Below are 27,483 nucleotides of genomic sequence, written 5' to 3'. Positions count from 1 at the left end.
TGTCACATCATTACATTACATGCATCATTAACTCTATTATAGATATGAAGGAGGAGTAGCATTTGTAATAATGGCCTAGTTTTTGAATTTTCATTGTATCAACAATGGATCATGAATCCAATAAGAAGCAATATATGTGTATAGCAATTGCAGCCACAATGTACTGTGTGGAAGAAGAAACAAAAATTAAAATTTACCACACGTTGTCAGTGTGTGCAATTGCTATGCAACAGCTAGATAATTTGTGACTGGATTTGCAAAAAGGTAACTTTTTCACAGACAAAATTTGACCCATGCATATTTTGAAATTCGGGGTTTCATAAGTTTTTGAACATATACCTTATAATTGCGCATGCCTGCATGCAATTATCCATGAGTGCACAGTAGCTACTAGTATCTATCTGCATTTTGATACTAAGAGCAAGTTTATCAGTGTAAGGAGTCAAGTGTTACATCATTTTGTTTTCTGGTATGTAAAATGTGTGGAAAAGGTACCTGTTCACAAATCTGGTCATTTTAACTCAACTATTCTAAAGAACATATACAGTATAGCAGCTTGTGTACTTTCAAATCAATTACACTGTGGATAAATGAAGTCATTTATTATAAAAATGCAAGATGGAAATCCATGACAAATAAGGCAGTAGACAGCAGGATGAGGCAATAAATCAATATGTACAAAAGTCAGAAGACATCAAGAAAATAATCCACAGGTGCTTACATAAACCATCATAATTATATGGGTGATGGCTCTATTGCATGTATTTTGTGGAACTGTCAGATACTTTGATGAAATGTCAGATACTTTGATGAAATGAAATGAACAGAAAGACTAGCCCCTCCCCCTCCCTCTTCCCCGAACAGAAATGAAAGCAGAGTGCCATCAGGCGTAGTCAATAGGTAAGGCAGTGTAAAAACCTTCTGCTTGATATTATACGCATACCAGGTTAGCTATACTCAGATGGTACGATTTTCCGTACCATACGCGTATGGCTGTACCGTACGCGTATACGCATATGGTATGTACCATACGCGTATGGTACAAAATACGCATATGGTATAGAACATCACTACTAACACTAGTCTAACTAATAGACCTAATAGTAATAATGAACAATAACTCCAACAAGTATTATGTAGTAAAACTCCACAAACTTGTACAATACTACCTAACTATACACTTTAGAAAGTTTCTAGAACAAATTTTCAACTTTTTATCCTCTTAAACACTTGCTATGTCACTAGACTAAACTAAACACTCAACTTTCACCAACGTAGTAACGAAAATGAAATCCAGCTGGTTTGTGTTGCTAAGCCCGCTCAAATAAAACTAGTATGACCGGTTAGACCAGTTTAAATAAATTACGTCACGAACATATACGGCTATGCGCGCACGCGTGCGCTCTTCCAATAATGAAGTATTTAGTCACACATTTTTAAAACACTCTAATAGAACGTTCACCAATCTGTCGGTATAATTATTAGTCTAACGTTAGCATGTAATTGGAGGGGAACGGAAGATTGCTTGGTAACTCTAGACCTAGGCCTGTAGTAGGAATCTAAGAGATCACGTGATACTGTAAGAAAGATTGTCTTCATGGTCTCGAAAGAGAACCCATGCAGGTAGTATGTGTTCATCAGCGAAAACACATTGAGCTATGGTCTATACAGACGTGTTATAGACGTATAAACTGCAATATGTGGCGAAATGGAAATCAAGAGTAACCCCTTCAAATATATTTTTAACTATAGCGGCTATAAATTATGTGCTAACTGACAGTATAAAGGTAGTAGAAGCTGTACAGGTGTAACTACATCATATAGACCATCAGAAGATATAAACAGTAAAGGGAAGGACAGTAAGGGGAAGGGATAATCTCTTCTAAGTGTCAATGAGAAATGGTCAAACTATCACACAAGAATTCACACTATATAAACTAAAGAAATTGTAACTATATATAGTCCAGTCATAGAATATGTCATGTTTGTAAGTAATGTAATTCTTGTTGGGCTGCTAATACAACTTAACTGCAGTGGTTTACCAATGCATAAAGTTGAAGAAACTAAAATCGAAATATACTCTAATAGAACAGTCAACTACTATATGATTAATCTATATAAGCAGGTTCCTCTTCTCTGCTATCTCACTATTGTGCCAAACATCCTTTCATACCATGTCAAATTATAACATTTACTCTAGACCTGGCAGGTTGAAAAATCTGAACTGAATGGAGTGGGAAACAATATAATATTCCCTCAATTCCCTTTACTTTGTTGCTATAGCTACTAAATGACTGCTGGTACTATAATTCATAAGTAGCTATATACACTCATCTTGGTACTCTTTCAAAGAGATCATGTGATTCATATCTTCTACTAGTTTTGGAAAAACATAGCTAAATATTTTTGTCAAGGACTTACTTCCATTTGAAATCCTATAAGTGTGGCAATATGGTGCTAGACCCCTAGCTAATACACTAAGATTGAGATACTCTAATAGAGCAGTCAAATAATCAAATATAACATTCAGTTGTACTTTCAATTTAGTCAAATTGTTACCAAATTCAATCTTAGAAGGCTAAACTGATTTTCAAAGGTCTCCTGTGGAGGGCTTGCTCCCAGACCCCCTAGAAACAGATCATGTTTCACATGTTGAGTGTGTATACAAGCTATTAGTAGAGCGGCATAGCACCAAAAAATGAGCATTTTGTCCACTTTGTGATATAATTATGAAACTTTCCACACAAATTGTGCTCCTCACGACATGTTTTTTGATATAGAACCATCACAGATTTGACATTTGGTGACCTTTAGAGCCATGTTTTAACTGAAAATTAATCATTTTTGTCTTTATCTCCCCGAGGCATTATTTTACACTGTTAAAACATGGTGAGATGTTGATCTAAGAACTATATTGACTTTTGTTTGAAGTTTGTATCTCATTCCACTACAAAGTTATGATCATTTTTGTAAGTCATGAAATTCTTTGCCCTTGGGGTATAAATTACTAATGGACAAGTAATTCATAGAATTTCATGGCTAATATAAATGACCATAACTTTGGAATGCAATCACATATTTACTTTAAATAAAAGCCGAGTAGTTCGTTTTAGCAATACCTTTAATTTGAAACTGTGCAAAATGATGTCTCAGGGAGATAAAGCCAAAAACATGAATTTTTAAGACAAAAATGGCTGTAAAGGTCACCAAAGATCAAATATGCGATGGCTCTATATACAAAAAATTATGTCACAAGGAGTACAACTTATATGGAAAGTTTCATAACTGTATCAAAATTGCACAACTATCGCACTATGGCACTCTACTATATGTAAATTGCATCAACAAGTTTCCATTATTTAGCCCCCTCACTTTAACACTGTGAAAAAGGTGGGATATAATATGGTATTTCCAGTGGCTTATTGAATACAAATAAGCCTTAATATAAATCCTGTATTATACTCATCTTATACTTTAGTATAATCCATTCACAGTGTAAATTTTGTGCTACATTAAAATTTTATATTTACAGTACTAAAAGTAAACTCCCGGTATATGTATAAACAAGTAATCATTTATTTGTGCTTTGCAAGACCATTGGACAAAAGCTTCTATATAATATAATTTGTGGATATACTTTCAATTTTAGCTATGCATGTATAGGCTAAATGTTTAGATTTGTTTTGTAACAATATATTGTGAAATTAATGTTAACAAGCTACACTGTGTGGGGCGGCAACACCCCTAGACTCCTGCTATCAGATATTCTATACCTGATCAATTATAAGTTATCCTTCTACTAGTGTTATTACATTTGAAGGGATGTATATTCACATTATATATAGAGCTCTTCACCAACATGACCAACTAAACTACAATATATTTTGAACTGCACAAATAGCAGCACAATTCAAAGAGGATACTCAGTAATAACCAAAGTGTGAATAAGTTAGGCCAGATCATTTCCCTACAACATTCAAGTGATTATATAGTTTGTAACATGTCCACTGGTGAAAATTGATAATCTTTCATTCATGCAGTTGTCACTCTGCTAGCTGTAACTACATTTATATTTTTTATCATCAATTCAAATTTGATACAAACATTTTACAGAATCTGTGAGTTGAGACCTCAACTTTAATCTTAACAATACTGTTACCTGTACCCTTCATATGATAGTCACTTTATAGTAGCTAGTATCACATGACACTACCATACATCATGAAGTGACTACAATACTGTTACCTGTATCCTTCATATGATAGTCACCTTATAGTAGCTAGTATCACATGACACTACCATACATCATGAAGTGACTACAATACTGTTACCTGTACCCAAGGGCGGATTTAGGGGGTGCGTGGGGGGCTGAAGCACCCCCCCCTCCAAACTTTTACAATGAGCAAGCTAGGAAGTCTCTAGAAGCTGTAGTACAGGTGCAGTTGCATTTTATACACATGTATGGGAAAAGATGGAAAGAGCAAGGGGAATAATCTTATCCAAGAATTACTAAGAGGGTTCAAAATTATACTTTTGGAGTAAGTCTTACCTTAGAATCTGCTAAAATCAAAATACTCTAATAGAACAGTCAACTACTCTAATAGAACATCCATCATTAAAAGTTACTAGAGTGTAAGTTGAAATTAAACTTATTCTTCTAGGCTTGTGCACTGCTACCCTCACCATTTTACCAAACATCCTGCCATATACCAGGTAAAAGATTTATACCTTTAATGTACTAAATTGTATAAACATCATTAATTGAAAATCTATTCTGAAAACAACTTTTTCTGTTAAACTATTAAGTGATTTTAAGCTCTGCTACAAACTTGATTCTTGGGTTGAAATGGTTCTCTTGCAAGTAAAACAATAGTCATATATAATAGTGAATTTCATAGCATTTATAAAGTTCACAAGGCTACAACATCTGAGAGCTGTTTGTTTTTATTTCCCTTACTTGATCAAATCCCATGCTACATTTATCTAAATCTAGCAGCTGCAGCTTCTGGAGTTTGCACTATCAAATCCCTTGAAGCTCAACTTTCAGCTTAAATGATACTGCAGCATTTATGTTGTCATGATCATTGTGTGCTAAAAAGAGGTTAGTTGCATATGGCCAAAATCTAGTTGTATTTGTAGACTAGTTGTAAAAAAATTATGGTGATGGATGGATCCATCATGTTAGATTGAAATATATAGCAACCTGCACCACAGAACAGTGGCTATATTGAATCCTGTGTTTGAAATATTCTCCATGACCTAACATTCATAACTATACACTCTTTATTCTCTTTGACAAGCCACTATTATACATTTTCTTAAAATCCAATAACAAGAAACAGTGTTTAGTTCTGATTTTTATTTAAAATCACTTCCAACTGAACTCATTCATCTTGTACCCACATTTGGTTAAAAATAGCTCTAGATTCAATCTTGTGATAGCCATTTTCCAAAAATTTCCCAGGGAGTATGCCACCAGAGCCCTCTAGCTGGAAAATTTTATACATGCTGAGTGCATGTGCACTCCACACACTGGTGAGTCTACTTGCCTTCTCACTCACACTTATCCTCTCTACTGTTTGGACAGCCAGTGTAGTTTGAGCCATGACACTGTAAAATTATGTTATAATTCAAAACACTAAATTTGGTCATGTGCAACTGATACCCATATGTTTCCACTACACATTCTTTAAGATGTTAGTCTAAGATTGAATTTTAGCTACTGGCTGTGCTCTTTAGTTACTGTAGGGGAATAGTGGTATCACATAAACAAAGTAACATCATTTTACACTCAAAATTACTACCAAATTCAATCTCAGTAGGCCAAATTCGAAAAATTTTCCTGTGGGGGCATGCCCCCAGACCCCCTAGATAAAGCATGTGTGCTTCACACACTAGTTGTATCAACTTTCTTGCCACATATATAGATGTCCATACCAGCATCCCCTTTCTGAAATCCTAGATCCGCCCTTGTGTACCCTTCATATGATAGCCACTTTATAGTAGCTAGTATCACATGACACTACCATACATCATGAAGTGACTACAATACTGTTACCTGTACCCTTCATATGATAGCCACTTCATAGTAGCTAGTATCACATGACACTACCATACATCATGAAGTGACTACAATACTGTTACCTGTACCCTTCATATGATAGTCACTTTATAGTAGCTAGTATCACATGACACTACCATACATCATGAAGTGACTACAATACTGTTACCTGTACCCTTCATATGATAGTCACCTTATAGTAGCTAGTATCACATGACACTACCATACATCATGAAGTGACTACAATACTGTTACCTGTATCCTTCATATGATAGTCACCTTATAGTAGCTAGTATCACATGACACTACCATACATCATGAAGTGACTACAATACTGTTACCTGTATCCTTCATATGATAGTCACCTTATAGTAGCTAGTATCACATGACACTACCATACATCATGAAGTGACTACAATACTGTTACCTGTACCCTTCATATGATAGTCACCTTATAGTAGCTAGTATCACATGATACTACCATACATCATGAAGTGACTACAATACTGTTACCTGTACCCTTCATATGATAGCCACTTTATAGTAGCTAGTATCACATGACACTACCATACATCATGAAGTGACTACAATACTGTTACCTGTTACCCTTCATATGATAGTCACTTTATAGTAGCTAGTATCACATGATACTACCATACATCATGAAGTGACTACAATACTGTTACCTGTTACCCTTCATATGATAGCCACTTTATAGTAGCTAGTATCACATGACATTACCATACATCATGAAGTGACTACAATACTGTTACCTGTACCCTTCATATGATAGTCACCTTATAGTAGCTAGTATCACATGATACTACCATACATCATGAAGTGACTACAATACTGTTACCTGTACCCTTCATATGATAGCCACTTTATAGTAGCTAGTATCACATGACACTACCATACATCATGAAGTGACTACAATACTGTTACCTGTTACCCTTCATATGATAGCCACTTTAGCTAGTATCACATGACACTACCATACATCATGAAGTGACTACAATTATTTTTCATGTGGTATAGAATCAGTAATTTCCAAATGGCCTAAACTCAATTGGAATTAATTTTCCAATATTGTAAAATATTTGTTTCAGCCACAATCACTTTAACTCCCTTCCAGGCCTGAGTAAACTATTCACACCTTAAGACCTTCAGGAATTTCTCTAAAATTTCAGTTATTTCACGTACTATGTTCTTCGTTGTTCCCATTCTGCTCACATTAATTGTTTTTTGAAGGGGTGGTGGCCTCAAACCTGGGATTAATAATTGGAGTCTTAAGCTCCAAGAGAGCATAAAGGAGGTGTTTGCCTGCCTCTTCTGGGTGTGTGGCTTTATTGGAATCTAAGAGAGACTTCGTGGGTTGTGACTCGGGAATGGTGTCGAAGTTAAGGTCCATCAGTAACTCTTCCTCCAATGTTATGTCAAATAATCGCTGGCTCACCCTGCTTTGGGAGTGAAAGTATAAAGACACTTTGTTTTGGAGGGATGGTAGTTGTGTGTTCTGTGCATGTGTGTGTGTGTGTGTGTGTGTGTGTGTGTGTGTGTGTGTGTGTGTGTATGTGTGTGTGTGTGTGAGTGTGTGTGTGTGTGTGTGTGTGTGTGTGTGTGTGTGTGTGTGTGTGTGTGTGTGTGTGTGTGTGTGTGTGTGTGTGTGTGTGTGTGTGTGTGTGTGTGAGTAAGTGTAGCTATGGTCAATGTAATTGTATGACTGGCAGTGTTATGAGTGTGTACACTGACAGTGAATTGTTGATTAAAGATTTTAACAGTATAAAAGGCAGTGACAAACAATAAGTTGTACAATGGAATAAACTAACTATTTATGTAAAAATTACACTGATGGAATATTGGCATCCTGTGCCAGTATCCAAAAACTACATTACTTGTAATTATACTTAACCTAAAATTACAATTAAAGTAAAATCATGACTACCTAACTTAATAGTTACAGTAACATAACTACTTAGCTTACAATAGTTAAGAAATAAGATGTGACAAGTTGTGATCGGGGAGGACTATAGATATGATCAAAGTTCATGGAGAAGTAGTTGATACAGGAACTACATGGACATGAAGTAGTGGAGTTTATGAGAGTTAGTCAGATTAAAGCTACCAGAAGAATGATTTAATTTGATATTTGATGGTTACTGTAGATAGGTAGGCCCATGTTGATAATTGGTATATAGAGAGTTCCACAGTCTACATAATTATACAGTTAAAATAGAAGTAACGTTGTTTGTTATTTAAAGATGAATTATGGCTAAGTTTGTAGGTTTTAGTAAGAATGCTATTGAGATGAGGACTCTATTAAGGTTATTACTGATTATTACACTAAGGCCTTTGTGTGTGGGAAGTGAAGGTATAGTGTTATTGTCAATAGCATTATTTTCAGGTCAAAGGATACTTTTGGAGGGATGAAATGACAGGTGAGAAGTTGTGGTACAGTGTGACAGACAGTTTGACATTGTTTTGTAAGAGATTCATATCACCATGTTCTCTTTCATGTTTAAACCAGTTAGTATCATCTGCAAACAGAAAGGTTTTGCTGAAGCAGGGGCGGATCTAGGGTTTATAAAAGGGGGGGGGGGCTAACTCAAGGTACTAATCTCTTGGGTAGAGGTAGCGAAGCACACTTCCCAGCATGCAAAGCATGCTGGAACTAGGGGGGTCTGGGGGCATGCCCCCCCCCAGGAAAATTTTGAAAAATAGATGCTAAAACACTGCAATTTGGAGACATTTCCACATAAAATTCATAATATTTTCTGCCTGTAGATATTTTATATACTGCCTTTAGATTATAGGTATGGCTCTCTGAAGCATTTTGCTAATGGTAAAGTTTGGGTAGGTACATACAACCAAGTCCATGATGAACCCCTCTCACAATTGCACAACACTGAAAAGATGCATGTTAGAATAATAATGTTGAAAGTGGAAAATTTTGAAATTTGAACAATACAAGATTGAATCTGAGAGCATTTTCAATGGAAATTGTGAACCTGAATTAAGTATTGTCATACACAAGTAGATGAATGAAGCCCTTTAAACAGACCAATTCATTTCATTGCATGTATAGGTGCAGGCAGATTTGGAAAAATTCCATAACAGAACCAACTACATGTTTCCAGTGAATGTTCTATTAGAGTATTTAGCTGACTGCTCTATTAGAGTATCTCGATCTTGTAAACCTCCAATGCTGATTCGGGTCCTTGTTGCATAAATTTTAGCATAAATCCACTGATAATACCTTGGGAAAATGTTTATAAGGTGGTTTTATGAGTATTTGTATTATTAGTGATCATATAATTATGCTAAGACAAAAATTTCATTATAATACTCAGCATATTGATCAAGTAAAGCCTAAATATGAAGGGGGGGGGGGGGGGGGGGGGGGCTTCAGCCCCCAAAGCCCCCCCCCCCCCCCCCCCCCCGGATCCGCCCCTGTGAAGAGTACTCGAACAGCATCAGGAGGGTCATTCATGTATGTGATGAACAAGAGGGGATCCAAGATACTACCTTGTGTTACACCTAATTCCACTAGAAGTAGACAGGAATTATGCTCCTAGGTTAGCAACATTTCTTACAATTATCTTGGAATACTTTAACCAATGAATGTATTTCACTACAAAGTGACTGTTCTATTAGAGAGTATCAATCTAAGGAGCTATCATCAAAAGTACTTTTAAAGAAATGAAATCTGGCATTTTGAGTCATTTTGCTCATCATCTCATTATTACTTTTTTCTACAGTGACAGAGCAAAATGTGAGTACTTTTTGGGGATAAAAACTACATAACTTCCTTCCTATGTCTTTCTTCACATCCATGACCTATCACTTTCAAGCAAATTTGCTTCTTGTAGGTTCACTTTGCCATTGATCTTCTGACTTAGTCTCTACAAGAGAAACCAGTGTGTTAATATGTGTTAATAAGTATCCAATCTGTTCAAATTAACATGTTCATTTGGAGACCTTATATAATGACCTGCTAACCACAGTATATTAAGTTTCAGCAATGTTGTTGTCTACCACTGGGTGCTTGACTTATTGTGATCACCTAGCTGAAGCCATACCACTGCTGACCACAACATGCTATACGTTGCCTATAGTTACAAAGTTCAATAGTAAGGAACCATACAATACATTGGTGTTTGTTAACACTGATAGCATTAACTACTGTAACTACTTAACATCTAATGTACATGATGACTGACTTGATATACATGTGTAGTACTAGGTATTATCAAGCACCACCAACACCTCTTATTATCATGTTAGCTATCCACAAATTGATTTATAAAAAAACTAGTCTAAAAATTATTTTAAATAAATAGAGATCACTGAAAAAAGTAAAGAAACAAGAGTTAAACAAGCCAACATGTTAAGCACACAGAGACCTCTATTTGGACTCAATGATTATGCCAATGAAAAAACAGTCAGTTTCTCCATAAATAAGTGGCAGTTAAGTACTGAGAATGCTTCTGTATAAATGTTTATTTGCTTGAGTCCAAAGAGAGATCTCTGTGTGTTTAACATGCTGGATTGTTTGACTCTCATTTCTTTACTTTTTTCAGCGATCTCTATAAAATTATATTCCCATATTTTAAACTTTAAAAATTATTTTTACACCAGCGTACAATGTATTTGATTGCTCCATGCAGTTTACACTGACTACTCTATTAGGATGTATCGGTCTATTTTCATGGAATTATAAGTTCCCTAGTTTGAAATATCTACCTAATATTAACATTATGTTGGCATAGCAACCCAGACTATTATTGTGCTGGCATATTTGACGCAGGCCTACGAGTCCCTTCACCACTGTCTCTACAACTCTTAATTCGTCTTTAAATCTATTGCATACAAATTAATGCATTACTCATGTTACACGTTGGAATATTCCCATCTTGTTTGTCATCGTCACACTGCTAAACACACTATGGAATTTATACAATGTAAAAGGCTTCCTGTTGGGCATCCACACCAGGTGGAATCCCTTGTTGCAGTGACTATATCCAAGAGTTTAACATAAAGCAACTCCACAAATATTAATAATTCTCTATTAATGTCATGTACATGATATAACCTACTAAACAGAAACTTGGTACTTTTCATCTACTATAAATATATGTGACCAAATTTGGCAAAACAAGGCTTCCACACATATCCACTTTTATGACTTTGAAGCACCATATGCCATTAGTTTCACATTTTGACATGTTGTTGTACAATCCTATGGAAGAAGAGTGTGTGAAAATTCTAGGTCAATAGCTTACTGAGTAGTCAAGTTACAGTTGGTTCAAGTCAGAAAATTGGTTGTGTGTGGAAGCCTTGTTTAGTCAAATGTGGTCACATATCAGCTATCTGAAATTATGAGATCTCATCCTCTGCCATTTACGTCTGCTATTAACTTGTATTGTGTTTCCTCCTCTGTAAACAGCTGGAACTTCATCATTACAACATGTTTAACACATAGTGACAAGTGCAGTGTATTGAGTGGTAGATTGTAGGATGACTCTACATGATACCCTAATAATACAGTCAACATGTTCTACTACATCATTACAACATGTTCAGTAGTGACAAGTGTAGTGTATTGAGTGGTGGATTGTAGGATAAGACATGGATTGAAGACTCTACATCATACCCTAATAATACAGTCAACATGTTCTACTACATCATTACAACATGTTCAGTAGTGACAAGTGTAGTGTATTGAGTGGTGGATTGTAGGATAAGACATGGATTGAAGACTCTACATCATACCCTAATAATACAGTCAACATGTTCTACTACATCATTACAACATGTTCAGTAGTGACAAGTGTAGTGTATTGAGTGGTGGATTGTAGGATAAGACATGGATTGAAGACTCTACATTATACCCTAATAATACAGTCAACATGTTCTACTACATCATTACAACATGTTCAGTAGTGACAAGTGTAGTGTATTGAGTGGTGGATTGTAGGATAAGACATGGATTGAAGACTCTACATTATACCCTAATAATACAGTCAACATGTTCTACTACATCATTACAACATGTTCAGTAGTGACAAGTGTAGTGTATTGAGTGGTGGATTGTAGGATAAGACATGGATTGAAGACTCTACATCATACCCTAATAATACAGTCAACATGTTCTACTACATCATTACAACATGTTCAGTAGTGACAAGTGTAGTGTATTGAGTGGTGGATTGTAGGATAAGACATGGATTGAAGACTCTACATCATACCCTAATAATACAGTCAACATGTTCTACTACATCATTACAACATGTTCAGTAGTGACAAGTGTAGTGTATTGAGTGGTGGATTGTAGGATAAGACATGGATTGAAGACTCTACATCATACCCTAATAATACAGTCAACATGTTCTACTACATCATTACAACATGTTCAGTAGTAACAAGTGTAGTGTATTGAGTGGTGGATTGTAGGATAAGACATGGATTGAAGACTCTACATCATACCCTAATAATACAGTCAACATGTTCTACTACATCATTACAACATGTTCAGTAGTGACAAGTGTGGTGTATTGAGTGGTGGATTGTAGGATAAGACATGGATTGAAGACTCTACATCATACCCTAATAATACAGTCAACATGTTCTACTACATCATTACAACATGTTCAGTAGTGACAAGTGTAGTGTATTGAGTGGTGGATTGTAGGATAAGACATGGATTGAAGACTCTACATCATACCCTAATAATACAGTCAACATGTTCTACTACATCATTACAACATGTTCAGTAGTGACAAGTGTGGTGTATTGAGTGGTGGATTGTAGGATAAGACATGGATTGAGGACTCTACATCATACCCTAATAATACAGTCAACATGTTCTACTACATCATTACAACATGTTCAGTAGTGACAAGTGTGAAGTCTGAAGAACAAAGAACTAAAAACTGAAGGACAGACTAGATGAGAATGGTATAAATTAATTCTTGACCTAGCATGCTAAACTGAATCTTATAGTCAGCTTACAATACTAACTCAAGGTGATTATATTTAGTACTATAAACACATTTGATCTACCAAGTAGAGTATAACACAAACAGTGTGGTATTAGTATATTGTAGGTGAAGTCAAATTAGTAGAGTGCCTCCTTACATAAGTCACAATTGTTATGTCATGTGACATCACAACACATATAAGAATAATAAGATCATCCAATTTCATACTTTTATATACTCTAGAGATTACAATATAATTGTCATTACAGAAACATGATTATCATGCAGCTAACAGATAATAGTCAGATATGATAATGAAATACTTAATTCCTACTGGGTGTTCTATTTGCTGCAAATATCGGAGATCTAGAGGTGATGGAGTAATGAAAATACTATTCATAGCAATATAAGTTTACCCCTTGACTTAGAAGTTTTACCTGTTCATATCAGAAATACTATCATCTGTATTGTCTATATACAACCAACCAAATTCAGCAGAGGAATTCCCACTAGCCATATTCTATTATATCAGAAGTATTGCAAGTTTAAGTGATGACAAATTGGTGAATTCAATTATCCCACAATCAATTGTAACCAACTACAGGGTACAACACCATTATCTAACCTATTCTGTGATCTAATTTTTGCCTCCTCACTCAACTAGTTGACAAACCTACTCACAATTGTGGTAATGCACTTGACTTCATAGGCGGCGGAAAGGGGGGGGGGGGGGGGGGCTAGGGGGCTAAAGCCCCCCCTTGGTCTGCTGTTAGCCCCCCTCAGAATGATATCACACCGAAATTATCTTTCTTGGAGTGGAGCTAAAAACCGTGATAAAGATCGAGATACTCTAATAGAGCAGTCACTCTAATAAAGTAGTCAGTGTGTAGCGAAGGATTTTTATGTAGTTTATCAGCTAGAAATGGTAGCTGGTGAGGTGGAAAGCTCTTGTCAGTTGGTTGTGACCTTTTTTTTTTTTTTTTGGTCTCACCTTACCAAACTATAGAAATAAGTCTGGGTCAGCCCAGCCCCCCCTCATATCAACTACTTCCTCCGCCGCTGCTTGACTTACTTCTAAAACATCATTACATCACTAATAATTCATTCCAATGATTCTATACCCATCAGTTCTGATCACTTTGTAATAACCTTTTCCTTTAATTCTCAATCATCTTTACCATTCAAGACACCATTCAGAGCTATGAATCTTTTTATTCCAAAGCTTAAAATCCGCAATCCTCTTCAACCTAAATGGTATACATCTGATATCAAACATCACATCAAATGTCTTCACACGTGCTATCAAGAACTCAGAAATACTGTTAGAATCCAAAATCCAAAATGCCAAAATTACTTATGAGTCCAGCCTTGTCAACAATTTCTCTTTCAATAATTCCTCTATAATTTAGGCCACTCCAAATAAATTCTCTGTTTCCTGTCCACTGCCAGCATCTAGTTGCTAATCTTGTTTGAATGAAATTAACAACTTAGTTTTTATTTAAAGTATATAGGTGATTTCATTTCAAAGTTATAATCATTTATATTACCAATAAATTTTAAGATGATTTACCTCCCCATGGGTAATTTACAGCCCAAGGGCAGGTAAACTAAAGGACTTTTCAGCTACTAAAAGCAATCATAAGTTCAATATCGAATTGCCTATTAAAACCAAGTTGTTTTGTTCAACAAGACCTTTATTTAGTATCATGTTTTACCATAGCAATTACTGCCTCAAGGAGATAAAGACAGAAACGATCACATTTCTGGAAAAAATGGCTATAAGGTCACCAAACGTCAAATCTGTGATGGCACTATATCAAATACCAATGTCATGAGAAATACTATTTATGTTGAAAGATTCATGTTTTATGAAAATGTGCATGATTTACCTAATTTTGGGGGCTACGCTGCTATACTATCAGTCCCATCAACAATCACTCTTGATGATACTTAAACATGTGAAGATCAGTACTGCCAAGTCGGTCTTTTCAACAACTTTCATTCAGTTAGCTTTACTCCTGGTACTACAGAAATTCCAAATATTGACACATTTCTGAGCATTCCTGACTCTGTGAATACAATCACTCTAAGTGAAGCTGATGTGTACCTTACTCTATCCACTCTTGACCCCAAGAAAGCTATAGGAGCTGACAATATTGGGCCCATGGTACTGAAATCTTGTGCCACTATACTGTCTAAGTGACTATACCATCTTTACTTGATGTCATTAAGATATGCCACCATTCCCCACTGCGGGAAAATCCACAAGGTAATACCCATCTTCCAGTCTAGAAACATTAACTCTGTAAAAATAATGCTATATAGTCCTATCACTTTGTTAAACAAATGAACTTTTTACTATCACTGACCACTCAGATTGACACTATCTATTTTTGATATCCACAAAGCTATTGATTCTGTAGTATCTGTACCACTACACTGAACTACGGTCTTGTGACATCACTGGTAGCTAAATGTTGGTCCTGGCTCAAATCCTATTTGTCCAACTGATTCCAGTTTGTAGCCATTAACAATCAATTCTCAAGATTTCAGTAATATCAGGTGTTCCCAAAGGTAGCATTCTTGGCCCTCCTATATTTCTTATTACATTAATGACATTTTTCATCTAAACATTCTAAGTAAATTATTTGCATTCACTGATGACACAAGGAAAGTATCAAGCCAGTTGGATCAACAGGTTTTTACAGAAACACACTAACCTGCTTGTTGGGTGGAGCATTACCACATATTATCTTTCAATCCTATACATATGTCTTTCAGATCCACCAATAATACCACCTATAAGATGAGATCATCAAGCTAGACAGCCATCATGACCTGGGAATTATCATCACTAATAATCTATCATGGAGAAACCATTATGCTCATATTTTAGCTAAGGAGTTTAAAACTCTTGAACTCATTCGTTGTATTTTCAAGTCATCCCACCCAACAGAAATCAAAAGTAAACTATACATGTTCCTTGTCAGACCTATTTTAACATACTGTTCCCCCATCTGGTGGCCATATTCTATTGTTGACATCAACAGTCTTAAACAAATCCAACATCGTGTTACCAATACAAATTATATTAACAAAGCAAATACACATACTGATATTTACCTTCTTGTTACAGCCAATTTATTGGAATACATTACATAATTGTGACTGGGCCTGTATGTGGGCACATGATTTTTGCCTACTTTTCTAACTTTCATCACTTATAACTTTTTGTACCATAATGTTATGGCAATGAAATTTTCAGCTCTTAGTAAGCTTTTGATTGGCTTTATGATGTAAGTTACAGAAAGCAAATATTCTGTTCCAGAATGCAAATATTCTGTTCCAATACTGAGATATTACCTGTAGCATAACAGGGTGTAGTTTGTGCCCACATGCCCTGTTTTCACAGGCCAGTCAAAATTATATTCACACTTTGTTATGCAACAACACAACAGTACCATAGTTTTATGACATAGTTTTATGAGGGGGTGGTGGCCTCAAACCTGATGGCCTTAAGACTCCAATCATCAATCCCAGGTTTAAGGCCACCACCCCCTCAAAAAACGAAAGTACCAATTTACTGTCAGTGTACACACTCATAACACTGCCAGTAAATCCAATCACTTTCAATAGCTACACTTACTCATACAGACACACGCGTGCGCACACACACACACATACACACACACGCACACACAGACACACACACATAACTACCGGTATCCCTCCAAAACAAAGTATCTATACTTTCACTCCCAAAGCAGAATGAGCCAGCAATTATTCGACATCAATGACATAACATTGAAGGAAGATTTACTGATAGACCTTAACTTCGACATCATTCCTGAGTTACAACCCATGAAGCCTTCATTAGATTCCAATAAAGCCATACCCCCGGAAGAGGCAGCCAAACACCGCCTTCATGCTTTCTTGGAGCTTATAATACTGCAATCACCAATCCCAGGTTTGAGACCACCACCCCCTCAAAAAACAATTGCAACAACGTACACAACAGTACTATAATATGACCAGAATGAAGAAATGGAATTACAATTCAGTTACTCTATATAGAATACACACTGATAACAAAGTCTAATTAAATGGTCTATATAAACCACTGTATGTGAAAAACACAAGTTGAATTAGAATGTAGCTCATTGTGGTGATACACCAACCATCATACCTATAAATAATCCACAAACTAGCATGCCCAGGCAAGTTTCATATCACTTTATTACGTTAGTTCATGTAACACCATCATCCAAGTGAAGTAGAGTACATCTCAATTGTGACATTTGTCTGCCATTCAAAAACTAAAATCTCTTTTATGTATGTGGCATTAATGTGACAATTGGAGGAGACCAAATCAGAGGAGACAATCATTTTTATAATGGGACACATCTTTATATACCACCTCCATAAGGATTGTGTACATGTTCAGGCATGTTGATATCTGGCAGCCTGTAACTGGAACACGTGCATCTTGATATGTGACCCAGTCTGAGAAAACCGGCCTTATCGCCCATCTCAGCAGATTCGATTTTCCACCTAGGACACACAGCTACATGAATAAACTATCTAATTCCACATTCAAAATCAGCTAGACTTGAGTGGTCTGATTTTGCTGGCTGCTTTTCCCAAGCCCAGTGGTGATCCGTACGTGTGGTGTGGGGCCTTAATGGAGCTCTGGTCTGCCTGGGAATGACTGTATGTGGCTGTACAGCTCTATGGTGTTGAATAAGTACCTCTGCTGTGAATTTCCTTTCATTTTAGCCAGTTTTGATACCTCAATGGCTCAAAACTTGGCCTAATTTATCCCTTGACCTTCCTTTTCAAGTTTTGAACACCATCTTTCCCACCTTCCAGAGCCCCCACCTCCCACCCAATTTTGCAGCTCGCCTGATACAGTTGACCTCGGTTTAAAAACTATCTAAAATGTAGTGTTGTTTTAGTATGGAGTTTTAGTTTTAGTTATAGTTATAGTAATCTATCTTAATTCTTTTTAGTTATTGATTTAGTTATGGTTATTCACTCTTTGTTGTTTTAGTTCTAGTTCTAGTTACAGTTAAAAACATAAAAACCTTTTAGCTTTAGTTACAGTTTTAGTTATATACATGAAAATGTTTTAGTTCTAGTTCTAGTTAGAAACTTGAAAACCTTTTAGTTTTAGACACAGTTTTAGTTATGTATCTGAAAACCTTTTAGTTATAGTTTTAGTTGTGCATAAGAAAACATTGTTTAGCTTTAATAGTGAGCACCAAGTGACTACATTTTATGTGAATGAAACTCTTGTTATAATTTCAGTACCATTTTTCCAGCTTAGTAATACAAAATCTTTGAATTACAAGACCTGTCAATTTTTTAATAATATAGATTAATACAACACTTAATACAGTGCATTTGACGCAATCTCTGTCACAGGTATTCCTTATTCTTTCTTAGTAGAACTTCCCTTTCCAAGTTACTATCTGTTGCGTTTGCCAGATGTCAATTCCCCACTTGTAGAAAATACTCTTTCAATAGGGGCTGTTGAAGCAGGTATGCATAAATGTAGCCATTAGCTAAAAGCATTAAATTACAGCGACCATTAACAAAAACGGTTAGCATACTATAGGCCATCACTACTACCTAATACCTACATTACTGAGTTTGTGAATTTTGGTCAAACAGTTTTTATTAGTTATAGATTTAATAGTATGTACGTAACTATATGATATAGATATTTTAGTTGCATATGGTTTTAGAAGTAGTATCAAATACATTTAGCGAGCAGTTACAGTTTTAGTAATAAGATTAACTTGGCAGTTTTAGTTTTAATAATAATATAGATTTGTTTTTAGTTATAGTTATAGTTTTAGTAATAATATAGATTTGTTTTTAGTTATAGTTATAGTTTTAATAATAATATAGATTTGTTTTTAGTTATAGTTATAGTTTTAATAATAATATAGATTTGTTTTTAGTTATAGTTATAGTTTTAATAATAATATAGATTTGTTTTTAGTTATAGTTTTAGTTTTAATAATAATATAGATTTGTTTTTAGTTATAGTTTTAGTTTTAGTAATAATATAGATTTGTTTTTAGTTATAGTTTTAGTTTTAGTTAACTTAAATAATATTCACCTTACTAAAAGTACTTTTAGTTTTAGTTACAGTTAACTGAAACAACACTACTAAAATGGTGGGAAACTTAGCTGTTGGCTACTTGCACAGTGGATGCTCTGGAAGGTAAGGAATTGGTGTAAAACGTGTGAAAATTTGGTACACATAGCTTCAACCATTGGCGAGCTACAACACACTAAATACTAGAAACTGACATTTCTCGATACTTTTAAATAGGCGATAAGCCCAGTTTTGTCAGACTGGGTCACAAATGTCATCTTCATGAGTTGTGCATAGATGCTCAGGCAGAGCAGAAATTCCAGTGCACAAGGCCAACTGACATTATGACATCAGCCACTCATTGTTTATGTGCCAGCTCACCAACACGTGACATGTTAGAGTGCAACACACCATTGGGTGTGAAGAAATTATGTGTACACATCAAAAATTGTAGCTATGTCAAATCATGTCTTTGTTGGTATGTAATGATGTGATTACCCTAAGTGTATTCACACAATAGCACATAACAATTGTCTCAGTATCAAGGGCATTTTGTGTGGGTACAACTAGTATCTAATTATTATGCTTTCAAGTGGCCTGGATTGATGAAGAGCTGTAGGGGTCAGTGACAGTATGAGTCTATTGTTACATATATAGAATGATATACAAGGATCATGTTCATTTGATTTGCAAAACTCCTAGCAGGCTATATTGCTAAGTGTGGCCGATGGGATGGTGCCACAGGTGATAATTGTCCAAACTCAGATATAACTGTGGAGGTATTTTAATAGTGCTAGTAGTGCAGCACCTATAGTATGTTCACGTTGAGCTGAATCCTGAAAAACAGCTATAAATTAAAAGTGGATTTTTTCTCAACCGAGTTAACATTTCAGCCAACCAGATGATTATTGGTCACAGCAAAGGTGTCAACAACAGACACGTACAGTTTGGCTCCATTACAAGTTCGGGAAAAGGCTGTAATGGACACTGTATTTATATGGCTTCCCCACAGGAAATGTATTGTGAAAATTTAGATTGTCCGTAAATATTATGTCAAACATTTGAACAAAAAGATTTTGAAATATTTTTAGCAGGTCGAGTAGTACTACAAATGAGCCAAATCTCAAGATCATGTGTAATTGCATCCATGAGATATTAAATGATTTTGAGGATTCAGCTCAACGTGAACATACTATAACACCCTGTAATTGAGGTAATCGTTCACTTTTTGATAAAAGTACCAAATTTCTTATGAGGTTTGCAGATTGTGTACTAAGTGATTTTAGAAGGAGAGGCATATAAAAAGTCCTTTGGAACCCAATTTTTTGGATCTTAACAATAAAACTATTTGTTTACATGGAAAAAATCAATATCCTATTAGGTTAAAGGCTGGATCTAGTATTAGACCCAGGGACGGATCTAGGATTTTGCTAAGGGGGGACACATGGATAGAAGTCACTCTCTGTGAAATGCAAAGCATGAGCTTTCTAGGGGGTCTGGGGGCATGCCCCCCTTCCCCAAGAAATTTTGAAAATTTTGATGTTCTGAGATAGAATTTGGTGACAATTTGACTGCAATTTGTTGATGGTACAAACACTGGAAGCTACTGAGTTAAAAACCAGAATTAGTGTAAAGACCTAGGCTGATCCCTAAGGAAATGTTGAAAATTTAACATTCTGAGATTGAATTTGGTGACAATTTGACTGCAATTTGTTAATAGTTCAAACACTGGAAGCTACTGAGTTAAAAACCATGCAGAATTAGTTTAAACTGCTCCCTAATGAAATTTTGAAATCTTAATAATATAATTGTTGTGAGATAATTCTGGATAAACCTCATTACCAACTATTTAATACTTGAAAACAAAAGACTGCTCTATTAGAGAGTTTTTAAATGGCTTTGTCATAAATCACAAATAGCTGTACTGAAAGTTGATTGACGTGTGCAAGCAGCTTTATTGGTCAACCAGTAGCTTATCCAACTAATGAAATCCATACAAGTGCAAATTATATTCATATGGTTATAAGTGTCATTTAGTCTGGACTATGTCACCATTATTATATTAATAGTTGCAATGAATTCATTAGTCCATACAGTACCGCTAATAATACTCTAAATGTCAAAGTCTACAATCATTCCTTGAAGGATTGCTGTGTGCTGTAACAAAAATAAATCTAAAATGGGTGATTGCTTTATTAGAGTAACTCAACAGCAATTATATACTTTATTTGCTTTGACGAATTGAGTGGTGCTAATGAAATCCCTACAATTGTAAACTATATTCACACCGCTATACTGGCAACACGTCTGACATACTTGACTTCAATAATAGGGTTTCCACTCAAAATAGAAAGATGCTTCATTTTGTTGTTTCTGGAGATATTCCGCACACAGATTTACCTTTTAGATAAAGCAAACAAGTGCTAATTTGTTATTGGAATGTTTGCAGCAGTTGCTATCAGCACAATTTTACCATATGTAAATATCCAAAAAATGGTCACGTGACCAAAATTAATATCCTTTCATGTAGGATTTCCACTGCAAAATAAGATGATGCCTTAGCCTTTTACATTGTTTCTGATGATTTTCACGCAGGCTGACCTTGAGATAAAACAAACAAGTGCTAAAATATTATTAAACTGTCTATTACTTTCAATACATCTATACCAGTGCAGGTTTAACTATAAATCCACAAAAAGTGGTCACGTTGCCAACAATCCCATTACAGCTATAAAGGATATGCTATAGCACTACAAGATGAAGTCTTCATTATAAGGCAAGAAAATACACTAATTGTGACTTCGGTCATCCTAAAATACAATGATTTTCTAATAAGATGTCCAATTTAACTATTATGATATTTTTGGTCACATGACCACTTTTTGTATGTTATTGTGTGTTAAACTTATGCTGACCACAAGCAATCCAATAATAAATTAGCACTTGCTTGCTTTATCTTAAAGGTCAGTCTGTATGAAAATCACCAGAAACAACAAAAGGAAGCGCCTTTCTATTTTGAGTTGGAAACCCTATCTAATCCAAAACAGCCAAGCTGTAAAAAAAGAGTGCGACCCTGAGAAAGGCTATGGTGAAAAAAGATGTGAAATCCAAGGTGGCGGCCAAGAAATGGCTGTGATGGTAGGTTAGTGGTAAAAATTTTAATAACGACAATTCAGGTGAATTTTGTGCCAAGACCAAGCGGCACCAAATTGATCAATAATGTGATTGATTATTAGTATAGCGGCCCAACCAAAAAATTGTGCACTTTTTCAAAAAGCCATGAAACTTTCCACATAAATAGTAATCCTCAATACATGTATTTTTAGATATAGTGCCATCACTGATTTGACCTTTGGTGACCTTTATGGCCATTTTTGTACAGAAAATTGATCATTTTTATCTTTAACTCCCTGAGGTAATAATTACCTTGTTAAAACATGGTAGCTACCAAAATAAAGATCTTGTTGATAGAAACAACTTGGTTTTATTTGAAGTCAATAGGTGAATTCATTCTTAAGTTGTGAGTATTTTTATTAGCTGCAAAATTTGACAAATGTATGCATAATTATCTGTCCACAGGTAATTTACACCCCAAGGGCAGGTAAACTTATCAGATTTTGCAGTTGGTAAAAATACTCATAACTTTGTCATGAAATCACCTATTGAATTCAAATAAAAACCAAGTTGTTTCTATCAGCAAGATCTTTTGTTTGGTACCATGTTTTAACAAGTTAATTACTGCCTCAGGGCGTTAAAGACAAAAATGATCAATTTTCTGTACAAAAATGGCCGTAAAGGTCACCAAAGGTCAACTCAGTGATGGCACTATATCTAAAAATGCATGTATTGAGGAGTACTATTTATGTGGAAAGTTTCATGGTTTTATGAGAAAGTGCACAATATTGCCAATTTTGGGGGCTACACCGCTATACTATATTAAAGGAAGTTTATTAGTCCCTATGGTGTATATAGCAATGTACTAAGAATCCCTGCTTAAAAGTATTCTTGAAATGCTCTGTATAGTACCAAAATCCATAATGACTATATTAACTGACTCTAATAGAGCATTCACCAAATTCTTGAAATTGTTATGTTGTAAATGCTTATGAAAATTTAATGCTAGTGGAAGCATGAATGCTACTGAGCTGTAGTAGCTTAAAGTCTAGAAAGAAATTTTGAAATTTTGAGAATGATTTTGGTGCTAATTTTGGCTGAAATAAAGTAGAAATTTTTAGAATTAGCATAAGGTCCTGCATGCACAAGCATCACAAAAAATTTAAGCATAAGGTAATGCTGGCATTTGATGTGCAGCTGCATCTCCAGAGAATTTCTATAGCCACTAGGGTGTGGATAGAGTCATTAACTCAATTTAGAACAGGTGGTTTAGTTGTTTAAAATGACAAACAGTGTTTATAATTAGACAGTGGTTACTGAACCGAAAGTCGGTGCAATAATGCCGGGGATATTGAACCGACAGTCACGTGACACTTACGAAATGGACTTTTAAGGGCTATAAGAAGGGGAAACTAATTCCAAACAACAAATTAAACATTAGAATGGCCGATGACATGAATCTAGTCTACTTTAATAATCACGTGAGCCACGTACTTGGGATACATGACTTGTGAGGTTCCTCCACCCGTACAGTAGTACTCTTCAGGAAATCCGTCTACAATTTTATGTTGAAGAATGGTGGAACCACGGATGGTAATGAATTACAAAGTTGGCAACTAGTATGAAAGTTGGGACTTCATTAGTCAAGAAGGCTGGCCACTGATCAGTAAAGTTTTGCACAAAATGCAGTGTATATAGCTACATGAGAGACTGCAGGACCTTTTGCTAAGTAGACAACACCAAAGTTTGTGGAAAAGGCTAAAGAACAGCCAAAATACTACATGTTTATAAAGTTTGTGCTCATGAAAGACAGTTGTTCAAGAGCCATCACAACAAAATGTAAGTGTTATCGAGACATGTAAAGTGAAACCTGTGTATTTATAAGAACACAATGGGACTGACCAAAAGTGTCTTATCAAGGTGTCCTGATTTTAGGCATGAGGCTATTATGCTCCAAAAATTGAGCATTATGCTTTTGAGCAGTGCTCAAAAAATCACCTATTATGCTTTTGAGAATTGCCCATTATTCCCAAAATTATGCCACCACAATTGGCTAATAATGCCACTGTATCAGACCATTTTCATTGATGTTTAAGCTTCAAATAGTCTTGGATTCTTTAGATGGTTGCTGTATTAGAGTATTTGACTTCAATATGACTGCTTTATTACAGTAAATAATATTCAGTGACTGTTCTATTAGAGTATCTCAATCTTTTTTAATGGAATTGTGCAATCTGCAGATTTTCTTACTGTTAAAGCTTTATGATCACCTCAAAATGCTAGCATAATTCCTGATTTCCACGCATACCTATTATGCCCGAAATTACGCTGGCATAATCGCCGCATCCCTACCTGATTTTCCAGGTCAGTTTATGTACTAAGGAATACTTTGGGACCATTGTCAGGAGTCCAGATTATGCAGATGTTCTTATTTTCAAGTGTCCTGATTAACAGGTTCCACTGTACTCACTTAGTGTATTGCCAGTATTATAATTGGTAGAAATTGTAATGTACAGGAATATGCAGATTGAAATTCATGTGGTGTGCTCCTTGGCAGTGCATTTTGGTCTCATGTAGTGCAGTATCCACTACCTGAAATGTGTTTTATTGACCTGAACAGCAGACATGGAGCCAAGTACATGAGTAGTTATACTTAAGTACAAGTTTGAAAGTACTTGTACTTAAATACTTTCATAATTACCGCAATGTACTTGTACTTATACTCAGTATTTTGCCAAGTACTTGTATGTACTTGAGTACTTAAAGTACTTTTAAGTACTGCAAACATTGTAGTTAGTACACAGTGAGTGTCAATGAAAATTAATTTGACGAAGTTGTAGTTTTCAAATTCTTTGGTACTTTTTACAACCTTACTATGTATCACGTAGCCACAAGCAGCTGTTATTCTGGTTGGAATTCTGGTGTAATAAAAAACAATGTTGTTGTTTAAATTGAGAGTTGAAGAGAATGGTTGACATAAACCTGAAAGTACCTCTTGTCCTAAAATATTTTGCAATTCCTGAAGTTTGAGACTGTAAGGTTAATCCAACTACTGTAATGAGGGTTTTGTTGAATTGGTGATAAGAAAATTTCATTTATTGTGCATGCAGCCTTCAACGTCAGATACCTCTCCTTGTGAAGAAGACAACTCAACTATGGTAACCAATCAAAGTTAGTTTAATTAGTATACATGCTGAGCTTGATGACTACTTGGAAACCCCATGTGTACCGAAAAAAGCAACGCTGTAAACTTTTTGGAAACATAATCACAAAGCATATCCTTACTTTTACCATTGTGGCAAAAGATGTTCTTTTAGTACCTGTATCATTTACGTAACCCAATTAAGCAGTTATTTAGCACTGCAGGAAAAGAATTTAAACCTGAGCATAATAGACATACGTTGATTTAAAATAAATGATAGTGTAATGGTTCTGTGAATATAAAAGCTGTACCTTGCATGTTTGTACCTCAAGCTTAAGTTATTATGCACGGCTGTATAAATTTTGCTATAGGAAAATGTACTGTACTTGTACTTTACTTACTGTAAGTACTCTCGTGATTTCATTTGGAGTACGTATACTTCAAAAACTCAAAAGTATAGTTGTACTTTACTCAAGCACTTTTAAATTTACTTGGCCCCACGTCTGCTGATCAGTTAACATAACTGCAGTATTTCTGTTTTTACAATCAATACTTTGGGTACAATGCATGCTACCAAAATAATCTTGTGTTTTAGCAGTAAACAGCACAATTGATATAGCTAACTGGTAGTTATTGTATTGGGGAAAGTAAGAGTGTCTTTGTTTCATTTCTGTGCTATCAAGCGTATATTAAGCTTGAACAGCCTTCTTGCTTGTAAGCATGGTTGAAAATGGGAAAGTTTTGCAGAGCAAAAAATTTTGTGTATTTGCAGTAAAACTTTAACAATGAAGCTTAAAATTGTGAACAACACAGCAATTTAGTGGAAAATTTTCACATTTTGCTTTGAAGCCACAAAATGTGAAACTTTCCCTGTTTGTTATAGGGTAAAAACCATACAGTACCTTGATGGATTTGCCAGTTCATGGTGAACATGTTAAGCCAAGAATACTGTTGCACTCATAAATATTATAATTGGTTAAGTACTGTATGTACTTGGTATAGTCACTACAGTTTTCCTGTTCCTGCTCTCTACTCCAAGTGTTTCAACAGGTAAGGCTGAAACTTTAATAGCCCACTGGTTTTCCCCTAAGCAACAAGAAAGGAAACTAGTTGGGTTTTTGCTCAGAACAGATGGTCATTATAAGTATCACACATTAAGTCAGTAAACACTTAAACCAAATCAGTGCAATTAAGTAATGGAATTGAACCAGTACTTATTAAATTGGCCAAAACCAAACAGAAAAGTAAACAGCATAAAAATTAACAAATCTAGTCTGCTATATACATAGGTCTGCTATGTAATAATCACATCTACATGCATTTTGAATTTTATTGCAGGATATAGGATGATTGAACCTTGAATCTCCTCTTCTCACATCATACTCCTCATGAAGTTATCTTCAGATTCATGGTGGAACAAAGTCGTGAGTTCACCCATGCTGGGCTCTAAAGTATCGCGTTTAAATAGGTCAGGTGGCTCTTTACCAACTCAGCTAGACCAACTATTACATGTGTATACATAATCAGTGTGTGCATTAAATTACTGTACACTGCCATATATCCCATTTGTAACATAATATTATAGATGGAACAAAGCTTTTCATCAGTTCTATGAAGTTACGATAACTGTGGTTTGGTGTACTAGTCAAATAAATAAAATTACATGGCTATTAGTTGTATTACTCTGTACTGTTGTGCTTGCTGTCAACTTTTTTGCATGGGTTCTGATAGCAACTAATAATATTATTAGGTAATGCATGGATGAATAAAGAAAACGGATGGGGCTCTAGTATGTCCTGTAGTGACTAGGGCCTGTAGCCCTTGGTTATCAGGTTTCTAAAGCAGTTTCGAAAATCATGGGTACGTCATTACTTTGATATTGCAAAGTATACAGTTTGTACGAACACCAACACTTTTGTAGTATTACGAATATATCCACTTTTTGATTTGAACACTTAATGGGATTAAAAATTGGAAGTCAAGTTGTTGTGTGATAATGTGTGCATGTGCATATCAAAGGCATCTACTTGTAACATTGAGGAAGGTACAAAGCACTAACTTTAATTCACAAAGTCTTTTG

At 35.3% G+C, this 27,483-nt stretch overlaps 1 protein-coding gene across 1 annotated transcript in view; it reads right to left on the bottom strand.

Moving 5' to 3' along the window:
- The window catches only part of LOC136247707 (F-box only protein 11-like), a 122,964-nt gene that overhangs the window by 40,237 nt on the left and 55,244 nt on the right, over nt 1–27,483 (bottom strand). The gene's annotated exons all lie outside the window — the stretch shown is intronic.

The sequence above is a fragment of the Dysidea avara genome, chromosome 2, assembly GCF_963678975.1.
Source record: "Dysidea avara chromosome 2, odDysAvar1.4, whole genome shotgun sequence".
Classification (NCBI taxonomy): Eukaryota; Metazoa; Porifera; class Demospongiae; order Dictyoceratida; family Dysideidae; genus Dysidea; species Dysidea avara.
The sequence above is the reverse complement of the archived record's forward strand: the minus strand, read 5'-3'. Positions and strand labels throughout refer to the sequence as shown.